We start from the raw sequence: 13,904 nt of genomic DNA on the forward strand, positions 1-13,904 counted from the left end.
CACCTCAGCCCAGTAGGGATTCACTATTGTAGTCTGTGGAGAGGATGGTAAACACGGGTGCTTCCCTGACTTCTGGCTGAAATCTACTGGATATCAGATCCTGGTGCATATACTGGTCATAGAGGTCTCTATAAGTCATGACCCCCTAATATTAGCCCCTGCTGCCAATATATATTAATATTAGCCCCTGCAGCCAATGTATATAAATATTAGACCCTGTTGCCAATATATATTTTATTGAAAAAAATGGACACAGGAAAGCATTTCCTTGGGCCCCGCTCCACAACATGCAATCACTCCCTCTGCTCCCAAACCAAAAAAAAAATATTTGCCACACTGACTGCAGATTAGGGGAAGACTGTAAGAGTCAGTGCAGTCTTCCCTCTTTCTGACCCTACGGTGACACTGAGAGGTCCTCTCCCCCGTAATCATCCCCAAAGTCCCTTTGTCCCCCCATTCACTAAGCCACACATCTATTTTACTTACTCCCTGTAGTTCAGGTATAGATTAAATAAACAATGCATGTAAACAGCACATGAATGTATAGATCAACTGAATAAGACAGAAAAACCCTGTATTTGCAAGTATGCATAAATAATGTATGGAAACATAGCATTGCAGGTATAGATGAACAGAACACACAAACCCAGAAATGCAGGTATAGATCAACTGGAAATAACATGTAAACTCAGCACTGAAGGTATAGATCAAATAAACATCAGATGGAAAAGGCACTGCAGGTATTGAACAGCTGAATAAGACATACAAACCCTATATTTGCAGGTATATATAAATAATGTATGGAAACATAGCATAGCAGATATAGCTCAACAGAAAAGCACTAAAACCCAGCTTTGCAGGTATAGGTTTTATCTATACTTTAAATTCAGCATTTAAGGTATAGATAAAACCCCTTAAATTACAGGCATAGATCACAGGTTGTACACCCCGAAGCCAGCCCTGGCGTCCACACATTAATTCATACTCTCACTCATTCACACAATTCATCCACAGATTATTTAATTCTCTCACTCATTTACACAATACATTCACACATTAATTCATTCTCTCACTCATTCTCACTCTTTCTTTATTTCAATATGCCCTTCTTTCTCACTATCTACCCTGTCCCCACTTTTCTCACTAGCTCCCCCCTCTGCTTTTCTCCCTATCTACCCCCTCTCCCCCTTCTCACTATCTACCCTCTCCTCCCTTTCTATTTCACTTACCTTGCAGAAGTCCTGCGGTGGGAGCTCTGCCGTGGTGTGGGCTGCTTCACTGCTGAGCGCCGATATATGACGTCATATTACGCCGGTCAGCATGAATTGCCAGCACTGTGACCAAGACAGAGGCCTTGTGGAGGAGAGTGAGCGGTTCCTGAAAACGTATTCATGAGCGACCGCTTGGCACAGCATGATGTAGGGGGCCGCATGGCCCCTCTGCCCCCTGCCGACACCACTGTATGTTTGCACCTATGTCAGTTACCCTACTTCAACATTGGTGCATGCCTCCGTTCTCACCCAAAGGGGATTTCCTTTTTTCTTGCATACATGGCATGGTTTCCCTGAATTTTGGCACAAAGTTTTAAATGTTTTTGGTGTCTCTCTTTCGCTTGCTAATTTTTTCAAATGTGCTTAGTGAATATACCTAGCAGTTAGGTGAGGTGTTAGGGTATATCATAAGGTGTAACTTGATAGTAAAAGTGTTAGGTGTTGTTACATAATGACGTGAGACAGGTTAATAATCAGTGACCTAAAGTGTTACTGATAAAGGATAAGGTAGTAATTAACTAAATATTTGTTTTGTTATTAATGTATGTGGTTTTTTTTATTTTTTTATTTTAAATTGGATGACCCCTCTCTCTCTCTTTCCCTCTAGGGCACCTGCCACTGATGGGAGGAGTGGTCACCATGTGTCTCTCATGCATGATTACAGGAGTGATCTGATCATCATCATCATCCCCTCTCAGTTAAAGCTGTACAAGATTGACTTCAATGCTAGTGCTCCATAGGAGCACAACATCTACTGTGATTTGGACTCCACAAGCTTGTGGTCACTGAATACACAAATAGTAACCCTTAAAATGCTGCATTTGTGTTTAGTCAGTTTGTTATGTTACATGCTACTTGTTATGCCCTGTCTACCCATTGTACAGCACTACGGAAATTGATGGCGCTATATAAAAAAATATATAATAATAACAATACTAATAGACACGATAACGACCTTAAGGGGGTTAACACTGCACAGTCGCCCTCATGGAGCAATTATACAGCAACAGAGGATCAGGGCTGCTCCTAACACTTGTGATAATATAAGAATATAGGAAAGTCAATGTGACTACCTTCAAATTCCCTCACTATATTAGTCTTTATGGCTTCTGCTGGGAGATTGTTCAATTTATCTACACACTCTCAGTAAAGTAAAATCTTCTTACATTACACTTTCCTAGTTTTCTCCCTGATAACCACCCACTGTACCTATTTGTTGCATGAACATTGATAAACACAGAAATATGTCAACAAACAATAAAGGTATTTTACAACAATATAATCCCCAAAAATTACAGAAAATTTCAAATGTATTAAATGGTATTAAAAGATTTTACTCATCTTAAATGTAAGGTTTCAGAATTGTCTCCTTAAGAGTATAGATGAAAAGCCCAGTTTATGAATTTGTCGTCTTGTCCCTGGTCTTCAGTGCACAAACCAATCTCTGACCATACACCTTGTCTATGTTCAAATGCACTCGGCTTCTGTACAATGAAAAACCAGCTTGTTCACTAAAAAACAAACACAAGATCCTAGGCAGGAGTGAGTACGGGCAGGTAATTAAGCAAGTGTTTTTCATCTATGCTCTTTCGAAAACACTGCTTTATTTTAATAAAATAAGACTTGCCTAATCGTTTTCTAAAGACTCACAAAAAACACTTTCAAGAATGTATCTTGTAAAGCTCTTTACTGTAAATCCATCATTTAAACTACAAACAAAGAGCTCTTCTATTACAGATACTTATAATACATTCATCCTTTTGTAAAACAAGATACTCACTGTGTGTAATAATCTCATGCAAAAAAAACTGACAAATGGATTTGTGCTTCTTATTATAAATAGACAGTTGAAATTTATCTCCTTGAGTAAAGCTTTTATTTAGTCACAACTTGCAATGACAATCAAAAAGGTTTTGGTACCTCACAAACAATATAGCACACAACTTACACATGTACATTGCATTGATAAATGTCTGAATAATTATTGTTGTATATATACACAAATTACTTCAAAAACAAAGTAAAAGCTTCTTAGAGCAAGCCAAGGTATCAAATGTAATTTGCTTTCCATTGAAGGAAAAATGGAATTGTAAAATGTTGTAATTAAAAGTGCATATCTCAACATCTAAAAACTGTCAAAAATAGACAACTTTGTTAAAGGTAATATTATTAGAAACTGTTTATATTGCTTTGTAACCTTATATAGATGAGTAAATCACTTAGAAAAATAATGTTATTTAGAAACTTAATTTAGCATATTTTTTCATGTTCAGTACTGTAGGACACTATAATACACTAACACTCAATAAACATTCAACGATCCTAGGAAAGAGGGACATCAGGGGAGAGATTTAGGTCCTAAATAGGTAATGCCCCATCACCCAAAGAGTGACAAATTGGAGGGATGCGATTGGACTTATGAAAGAGGTAATTTTCAAAATGATTAAACTGATCTGACAAGTGTCCCAAATAGGACATGGGGCAGAATGACCAGTTTTGAAAAAAATGTTTTGAAATAGCAATATGTTACTTGTACTTATTACTAGACTTGGGCACCAGGGGGCTCTTCGTGTTCGTCTTCGTGCTCGTCTTCGGGGGGAAAAAAACCTTCATATTCCGCGAATATTCGCCCGTTCCTGTCTTCTCTTTGGGCGAATATTCGCGGACATTCTTCGTGTTCGTTTAATCTTCGTTTCCTTCCCGGTTGCCTAGCAGGGGTTAATACGGAGTTAACAACACATCGGAACAGCAGCAGCTGCCGTGAAGGAACGTGTGTGCAACTCTATTGGTCGTTTCGGCAGGGGGCTGGTCTGGCATCAACGAGTGAATTGCAGAACGCACTTCATTCGTTGATGGCAGGCCAGCCCCCTGCCGAAACGACCAATATGGTTGCACACACGTACTGAGGTATACTGTACACAAAATGACCTAGAGACAAATGCTCCAAGGAACTTGGCCTCCGTTTATCATACACAATCACACATCCATAGATGTTTAATAAAAGAATAGGGATTATTTTACATTTTTAACTTGATTTTGGACCACTTGTAATACATGGCTAACATTTGCTACCTATTCACAATGGCATACTTTGCAACAACCCAACTTTTACTGGACAGGACTGGAAAAAAGCAGGACTGTCCACCCAAATCTTGGGTGTGTTGGCAGGTATGCGGATGGAAAAATGTTGGACAAGAACTAAAAAATAGCTTAGGGTTAATGTACGGTTATGTTTAAGATTAGTAGCAGTGCACTGGTTTGGTTAAAGATGTATTATGTCTAAATAATAATTTAATTTTAATTTTAATGGGTTTTAAAAAAAAAATTAGGGGTTTATTTAAATGTATTTTAAAGTTAGATTTATTATTTAGTACTTTATTATATTTATTTAATGTTTATACTAGTGCTACCTACCGAGCTATAACTACCAACGTGTATTTGCATACCTAGATAGCTAAATTAGATGGGACAGGACTGGAAAAAAGCAGGACTGTCCCTGAAAAAGTTGGGTCTGTTGGCAGGTATGTGGATGGAAAAATGTTATAGTATGAAGTGTGAGTTATAGCGTTAATGCTAGTGAGTGTAGAAGTGAAGGCCAGGACAAATAACAAGAGGAAAGGTCCTTGTGATTTGTGCATTGTACGTGTATGTGTTATGTGTGTTATGTGTGTTGTCACTGTGTGTTATATGTGTTGTGTGTTATGTGTTATGTCACTGTGTTATTTGTGTTATTGTGTGTGTTATGTTTGGTTGGTTGGTTGTGTATCAGAAGGAAAATAATGAAATGGAAATGGAAAAGCAAATGGAAAAGGCGAATGAGTGGGCAATTGGCGTCCCACTCACCTGTTTCACCCCAGAGCAAAGCATCCAAACACTGTCAGTCCTAGACATTTGGCAGCGGACTTCCAGAGCTCAGACACAAGGCCCTAGCGTAAGCTGGCCACTCCGGCGGAGGTAGCAGGCGTTGCCACACCGCAAACAGATGCAGCCAGGGGGAGAAACTGCCCTTACCATTAGGGACATTTTGGGCATGACTCTAGCCAGGAAGCGAACTGGCACAGAAGAGATGCTGGCACCACCAACACAACCACCACCACCAGCAGCAGCACTGAAAAATGGGAAAGGCGAATGAGTGGGCAATTGGCGACCCACTCACCTGTTTCACCCCAGGGCAAAGCACCCAAACACTGTCAGTCTTAGACGTTTGGCAGCAGACTTCCAGAGCTCAGACACTAGGCCCTAGCGTAAGCTGGCCACTCCGGCGGAGGTAGCAGGCGTTGCCACACCGCAGACACAGGCAGCCAGGGGGGAGAAACTGCCCTTACCATTAGGGACATTTTGGGCATGACTCTAGCCAGGAAGCGAACCGGCACAGAAGAGATGCTGGCACCACCACCACAACCACCACCACCACCACCAGCACCAGCAGCAGCATTGAAAATGACTCTAGCCAGGAAGCGAACTGGCACAGAAGAGATGCTGGCACCACCACCACAACCACCACCACCACCACCAGCAGCAGCATTGAAAAATGGGAAAGGCGAATGAGTGGGCAATTGGCGACCCACTCACCTGTTTCACCCCAGGGCAAAGCACCCAAACACTGTCAGTCTTAGACGTTTGGCAGCAGACTTCCAGAGCTCAGACACAAGGCCCTAGCGTAAGCTGGCTACACTGGCGGAGGTAGCAGGCGTTGCCACACCGCAGCAAGAGCAACCAGGGGGGAGAAACTGCCCTTACCATTAGGGACATTTGAGGCATGACACCAGCCAGGAAGCGAACTGGCATTGAAGAGACGCTGGCACCACCACCAGCAGCAGCAGCAGAATTGGGAAAGGCGAATGAGTGGGCAATTGGCGACCCACTCACCTGTTTCACCCCAGGGCAAAGCACCCAAACACTGTCAGTCTTAGACATTTGGCAGCAGACTTCCAGAGCTCAGACACAAGGCCCTAGCATAAGCTGGCTACACTGGCGGAGGTAGCAGGCGTTGCCACACCGCAGCAAGTGCAACCAGGGGGGAGAAACTGCCCTTACCATTAGGGACATTTGAGGCATGACACCAGCCAGGAAGCGAACTGGCATTGAAGAGACGCTGGCACCACTAGCAGCAGCAGCAGCAGAATTGGGAAAGGCGAATGAGTGGGCAATTGGCGACCCACTCACCTGTTTCAACCCAGGGCAAAGCACCCAAACACTGTCAGTCTTAGACATTTGGCAGCAGACTTCCAGAGCTCAGACACAAGGCCCTAGCGTAAGCTGGCTACACTGGCGGAGGTAGCAGGCGTTGCCACACCGCAGCAAGTGCAACCAGGGGGGAGAAACTGCCCTTACCATTAGGGACATTTGAGGCATGACACTAGCCAGGAAGCGAACTGGCAGAGAAGAGACGCTGGCACCACCAGCAGCAGCAGCAACAGAATTGGGAAAGGCGAATGAGTGGGCAATTGACGACCCACTCACCTGTTCCACCCCAGAGCAAAGCATCCAAACACTGTCAGTCCTTGGTGTTTGGGAGCAGACTTCCAGAGCTCAGACACAAGGCCCTAGCGTAAACTGGCTACACTGGCGGAGGTAGCAGGCATTGCCACACCGCAGCAAGTGCAACCAGGGGGAGAAACTACCCTCTCCATTAGGGACATTTGAGGCATGATTTCAGCCAGGAAGCGAACTGGCAAAAGATACTAGCACCACCACCAGCAGCAGCGTTGGAAACGGAAAAAGGTGAATGAGTGGGCCATTGACGACCCGCTCACCTGTTTCACCCCAGGGCAAAGCATCCGAAGACTGTCAGTCCTTGGCGTTTGGGAGCGGACTTCCAGAACTCAGACACTAGGCCCTAGCGTAAATTGGCTACACTGGCGGAGGTAGCAGGCATTGCCACACCGCAGCAAGTGCAACCAGGGGGAGAAACTACCCTCTCCATTAGGGACATTTGAGGCATGATTTCAGCCAGGAAGCGAACTGGCAAAAGATACTAGCACCACCACCAGCAGCAGCGTTGGAAACGGAAAAAGGTGAATGAGTGGGCAATTGACGACCCGCTCACCTGTTTCACCCCAGGGCAAAGCATGCGAAGACTGTCAGTCCTTGGTGTTTGGGAGCGGACTTCCAGAACTCAGACACTAGGCCCTAGCGTAAATTGGCTACACCGGCGGAGGTAGCAGGCATTGCCACACCGCAGCAAGTGCAACCAGGGGGAGAAACTACCCTCTCCATTAGGGACATTTGAGGCATGATTTCAGCCAGGAAGCGAACTGGCAAAAGATGCTGGCACCACCACCAGCAGCAGCGTTGGAAAAGGAAAAAGGTGAATGAGTGGGCAATTGACGACCCGCTCACCTGTTTCACCCCAGGGCAAAGCATGAAAGTCTGTCAGTCCATGGCGTTTGGGAGCGGACTTCCAGAACTCAGACACTAGACCCTAGCGTAAATTGGCTACACCGGAGGAGGTAGCAGACGTTGCCACACCACAAACACATGCAACCAGGGGGAGAAACTACCTTAAACATTACAGAGAAAAAAAATTAACTTTCCAAGCTAAGAGCTGGGTAACCCAACTTGGGCATATTGAATTTAAGAAAGGCAATCTGCTCCATCAGATGAGGTGCCATGCGTGAGCGCTGTGGACTCAGTATGCTTCCAGTCATAGAAAACACGCGCTCACTTTGAACAGTGGTTGGCGGACATGATAGTAGCTGCTGCGCAACCCATGAGAGTGCAGGCCACACACTCTTCTTTTCATCCCAGTAGCTAAGAGGATCAACATTAGGCGCAGAAGGAACTTCACAGAGGTAAAGTTTGACCATTTCAGCAGCACTACTCTCCTTTCTGCTGCTAGCTCTGTCAGATGGTCCAACTATACTCCCAAGTGCCTCTTCCCAAAACGCAGCTGCTCCACTCAGCTGTGTTGTGCTGCTTGTGGCACTGCTGCTGATGCTGCTGCTAGGAGTAGCAGACCACATCATCTCTTCCTCCTCCTGCACCTCTCCCTCCTCGGACAGCATTCCCATTTTACGCTGCCAGTCACGCACCTTGTTGACCAATTGCTCCCGGTAGCTACTGAGAACATTAAATTTCAAAGCTAGCTTTCCCTTAATTCTTGGATCGCAAAGGCACGCTAGCATCATTTCGTGATTCTCTTCCATTCGTTTGCGAAGTTGTACTTTTAGCAGATCCTTCAGCTTCCTGACTATGGCTGCTCACGATGTAGAGTGCCACCTTGAACAGCCTCACGGTTTCCAAGGAACACAACCATCTTGCTGCCTAGATGGGAGAACACTGGGATTACCTGGGCCAGACTGGCAGTGTTTGAGCTTAAATTTTCTGTGGCATCCCTGAATGGTTTAAGGACTGCCACTAGCTGGCAGGGCCGGACTGGCCCACCGGGATACCGGGAAATTTCCCGGTGGGCCGGAAGGTCCGTGGGCTGGGCGGCCGGCAGACTTACCATGAAGACAGCCGCTGAGCGGCTGCAAATGGCAATGAACGCCTCCCTCGGTGCCAGGGGCGGGCTGGGCAGGGGGGCAATTGCCCCCCAGGCTTCCCGAAATCTAATCAAAGCGGCCGCTGGGTGCTGATGCGGCCGGCCGGCATCAGCACCCAGCAGCCGTGTGCGATGGCCGTCTAGTGATGGGAGCAGTGTGAGGGGTGAAAGCTCCGCCCCCTCGCACTGACCTTTCACCCCTCACGCTGCTCCCATCACTATGCGGCCATCAGATTGCTGGGAATGTAATCTAAACGGCCGGTGCGTGCTGATGCCGCCGGCCGGCTCTGCTTTAATACTTTTTTTTAACTTTATATGGCAAGCCGATCCAGCTTACCATATAAATTAAAAAAAAAGTGTTAAAGTAGCTCCGGCCGGCGGCATCAGCACGCACCGGCTGTTTAGATTACATTCCCAGCAGTCTGATGGCTGCATAGTGATGGGAGCAGCGTGAGGTGGAAGCTCCGCCCCCTCGCACTCAGACTGCTGCAGCACCGGATGTCAGGTCAGTGGCATCCTGTCAGCATAGAGGAGAACAGTGTGCAGCTACCAGGAAGTCAAGAGAAGTAGAAGGTGAGTAAAATAATGTATTTTTTGTACTGTATAATGTTTTTTGTATTTGTTAAAAACAAAAAAAAATCGGCATGTGTGTGTATGTAAGTGTGTCCCCCTATATGCCACTCTGCCTCCAGAAATGCCTTATACCCCCCTATATGCCACTCTGTCCCATGATATGCCTTTTAACCCCCTATATGCCAGAGTTGCATATAGGGGTATAAGGCATTTCTGGATGCAGAGTGACATATAGGGGGTCAAAAGGCATATCTGGAGGCAGAGTGGGATAAAGGGGGTTAAAAGGTATATCATGGGGCAGAGGAGCATATAGGAGGGTATAAAGCATATCGGGGAGGCAGAGTGGCATATAGGGGGCATAAGGCTTTTCTGGAGGCAGAGTGCCCCATGATATGCCTTTTAACCCCCTTCATGCCACTCTGCCTCCAGAAATGCCTTATACCCCCTATATGCCACTCTGTCCCATGATATGCCTTTTAACCTCCTATATGGCAGAGTGGCATATAGGGGGTTAGAAGGCATATCATGGGACAGAGTGGCATATAGGAGGGTTGAGGCATATCAGGGAGGCAGAGTGGCATATAGGGGGTGTGGCAGGGTTATGGAGTCTGTCTACATAAGTGGCAGATTGGAACGCTCATTATTCCCAGCATGAGGGGGTTAATTGCTGGAGGTCAGCAAGGTGGAGCCAATTAACCTGCACTCAGGTGCTTAAAGGGCGGCCGTTAGAGGCATTAGGGGTCTGGAAACAGGGAGAGAGGCAGTCAAGCCAGAGGCCCTCAGACTTTATCAAAAGGATTTGTTTTTGTTTTGGTTTATTTACACTATGAAGTGCAATACTGTGGACTATTCAAAGCTACAATAAACCACATCTTGCTTTTATTCTGCTGGTGTTCGGAGTTTCTTGTTTTGATCGGGCCGTCCTGCCACAGGGGGTATAAGGCTTTTCTGGAGGCAGAGTGCCCCATGATATGCCTTTTAACCCCCTTTATGCAACTCTGCCTCCAGAAATGCCTTATACCCCCCTATATGCCACTCTGTCCCATGATATGCCTTTTAACCCCCTATATGCCAGAGTGGCATATAGGGGTATAAGGCATTTTTGGATGCAGAGTGACATATAGGGGGTCAACGGCATATCTGGAGGCAGAGTGGCATAAAGGGAGTTAAAAGGGATGTCATGGGGCAGAGGGGCATATAGGAGGGTATAAAGCATATTGGGGAGGCAGAGTGGCATATAGGGGGCATAAGGCTTTTCTGTAGGCAGAGTGCCCCATGATATGCCTTTTAACCCCCTTTATGCCACTCTGCCTCCAGAAATGCCTTATACACCCCTATATGCCACTCTGTCCCATGATATGCCTTTTAACCCCCTATATGGCAGAGTGGCATATAGGGGGTTAGAAGGCATATCATGGGACAGAGTGGCATATAGGGGTATAAGGCTTTTCTGGATGCAGAGTGAGGATATAAAGAGAGGGTATAAAGCATATCAGGGAGGCAGAGTGGCATATAGTGGGGCATAAGGCTTTTCTGGAGGCAGAGTGCCCCATGATATGCCTTTTAACCCCCTATATGGCAGAGTGGCATATAGGGGGTTAGAAGGCATATCATGGGACAGAGTGTCATATAGGGGGTATAAGGCATTTCTGGAGGCAGAGTGGCATATAGGGGGTTAGAAGGCATATCAGGGGGGCAGAGTGGCAAGCCTGGGGGCAGAGGTGCATAACTCGGGGGTAGGTTGTCAAATGAAAGGAAATAAAAACCAAATATGTCTCAATCATAGCTTTTATTAAATATGGAAAAAAATAGTCTACATGAATTAATAAAGAAATAAAAAGTTTCTTACCAGAATATCGTGAAGAATAATGTGATCAGTGTTTTGTTCCACTAAATAAAATGGAACTCTTTCATCTAACAATGTTCGCAGTAGCAAATGTTTTGATCCTATTATGTGTAATGTATTTAATTTATTAGGGCCTTTTAACACTTTTACTTTCTGGCATTTTAATACAAATAATGAGATAAAAAGAATTGCACATAGTGTGACTCGGGTGTGTATAAGGGGTGCGTGTGGGTATAAGAGCTTCACCGTGAGATAAACTATATGGGGCTGGTCTCCAAATTTTTCCAGGGCTGCTTTTCAGTCCCAGTCCGGCCCTGCTAGCTGGGCGATCACTGTCCAATCCTCCCTATTCAATGGAGAGGTAATCCCAATATTGTGCTCTGAGGCAAGATTATGGATTGCCCTCTGCTGCTCCAAAATCCTCTCCAGCATGTCTAACGTGAAGTTCCACCGTGTACTGACATCCTGACGTAGGCAGTGTACGGGAAGACCTGACCTCTCTTGCTCTTCCCTCAAAAGTTGGCTAGCCTTAACACTATGGTGAAAGTGCCCAGCGATCTTTCTGCAGCGGGACAGAACTACTGCTGCCACATTAGTTCCTTCTGACATTGCTGCCTTCACTGCAAGATGGATGATGTGGGCTGCACAGCGCACACCAACAATATGACCATCTCGCAGCGCTTTCACCATATTGGCACCTCCGTCAGTTACCACAAAACCAACTTCAACATTGGTGCCCGCCTCTGCTCCCACCCAAAGGCTAAACATTTTCCTCATTGCATGCAGAATATTTTGGGAAGTGTGCTTTTCATCCATCACTTCTGCATGGAGAAGGAAAGATCGGTAGCCTGCTGCAGCAGCTTCCTTAGACACACCGGGCTGCCACCAGTGTGCTGTCAAAGAAAGAAAGGCATGCTGGCCGCTAGGTGCACTCCACAAATCTGTAGTGAAATGAACAGACTGACCAGAAGCCTTGGAAAGCTCCTCTTTCACTGCTGCAACACAGGACCGATACAATGAGGGGACAATGTTCCTGCTGAAAGTGGAATGTGACGGAACTGTATATTGTGGAGCCACAGCCGCCATCAATTGTTTGAAAGGCTCCCCTTCGATCATAGAGAAGGATGCCCCTCCAACAGCAATGAACTGACCAATCAGTCGCGTTACTTTATTGGCCTGCTGTTTGGGCATTGACCTTTTGGATTGGAATGCCACAAATTGTTCCAGGGTGGGCTGGACATGCAGTGCTCCAACCTGCCTTGGTCTCTGGCTGCCAGCACTAGCTGCTGCTGCTGCTGCTGCTATTGGCTCAGAAGAAGAAGCTGTTGGGGTTTTTCCACGGCCACCAGCTATGCTGCCTGCACTAAGTTTTACTTCTGCATCTTTCCCCAATAGCACAGCGTTGTGTTGAGTGCTGAGGTGATGCTTCATGCTAGCACTGGTAAAATGGCCAGACACTTTCCCTCTGCTTATTAGCTTCCCACAATGTTTGCACTTTCCATAGCGCCCTTCTTCAACATTTTCAAAGTGCTCCCAAATTGGGGCACGCATAGCCTTGAAGTGTGCCTTGGGTGCTGCTCCTACTGCTCGGGGTGGATGAACAGAGGCAGAACTAGTGGTGGTGGGACTGGTGGTAACAGTACTGGCCATAGTGGGACTGCTAAATGCTTTAGATTTGCTAGGTTTTGCTGCTGCTGGTGGTGGTGGTGATGGTGATGATCGTAGCGGAGAAGGTGGAGGCTCAGGGAAAAATTGTGCACTAGTCATTTGGACACTGCTCCCTGAGGAATCTGATTCCTGACCACTCATCTCTTCTACTTCCTCTGGCTCATAGTCTAGCTCTTCATTAGCCAGATCGAATGGAATTCCTGCTAGGCTGGAGCTAAGACTGATATCGTCGTGAGACTCGTGACTAGTAGTAGTGCGAGCAGGAAGAATAGACTCTGCACTTGGCCTCTCAGTCTCAGGCTCCTCTGCTACCTCAGTAGGTGGAGTTCCACTATGTGTAGCCCTCTCTCTAACTGTCTTTACAAAAATTTTGTAAGGACTTGGTGGCTTGCTAGAGGTACTAGGAGGACATGGCGTGGCGGTACCAGTGGGAACAGTAGGCGCAGCACTAGTGGTGGTAGAGGCGGCGGGGGTGGTGGTGGTGGTTTTCCCTACAAAGGAATGAGATCGCTTTGGTTTGGGACCCCTCTGAGTCTTGCTGCTAATTTGGCTCTGCTTGGTACCTTGCATGCTGCTTGTGGATGGGGAAGATGCTGCTTGGGGCAAAAGGCACTTCTTTTTAGTCACTGGGCTGGTACTACTTGTGCTACCCTTTAACTTTGAACGTGCTTCTGGTGCTTTAGGCTTTCCGTAAAAAACCATAGAGCTTGTGGGCCTAGCCGCACTACTACTGCCTGCTTTTGGTGCCTTTCCTTTACTTGATGATCCTTCAAGCAATGCTTCCCCAAATGATAAGCGAGAGCTTGGCCTACTTGGCCGACTAGACTGACGCAATGGCTGCATCTTAGAACTGGTGGTGGTGCTGGTGGTGGTGGTGGTGGTAGATGGAGCTTGTCCATCCTTAGTCCCAAAAGGAGGATCCATTTCAAATTTTGTGTTGTGTGTGTAGTGTAGTGTAGTGTTTAAAAAACTATAAAAAAAATAAAAAAATAATAAAAAAAAGGAAAAACGAATTAAAGACAAAAAAATTAGAGGAAGTTCTCTTCAGTGCTACTGCTTA

This window comes from Sceloporus occidentalis, unplaced genomic scaffold, assembly GCF_023333645.1.
Source record: "Sceloporus occidentalis isolate IW3139 unplaced genomic scaffold, rSceOcc1.0.p SCAF_123, whole genome shotgun sequence".
NCBI classification, from domain to species: Eukaryota; Metazoa; Chordata; class Lepidosauria; order Squamata; family Phrynosomatidae; genus Sceloporus; species Sceloporus occidentalis.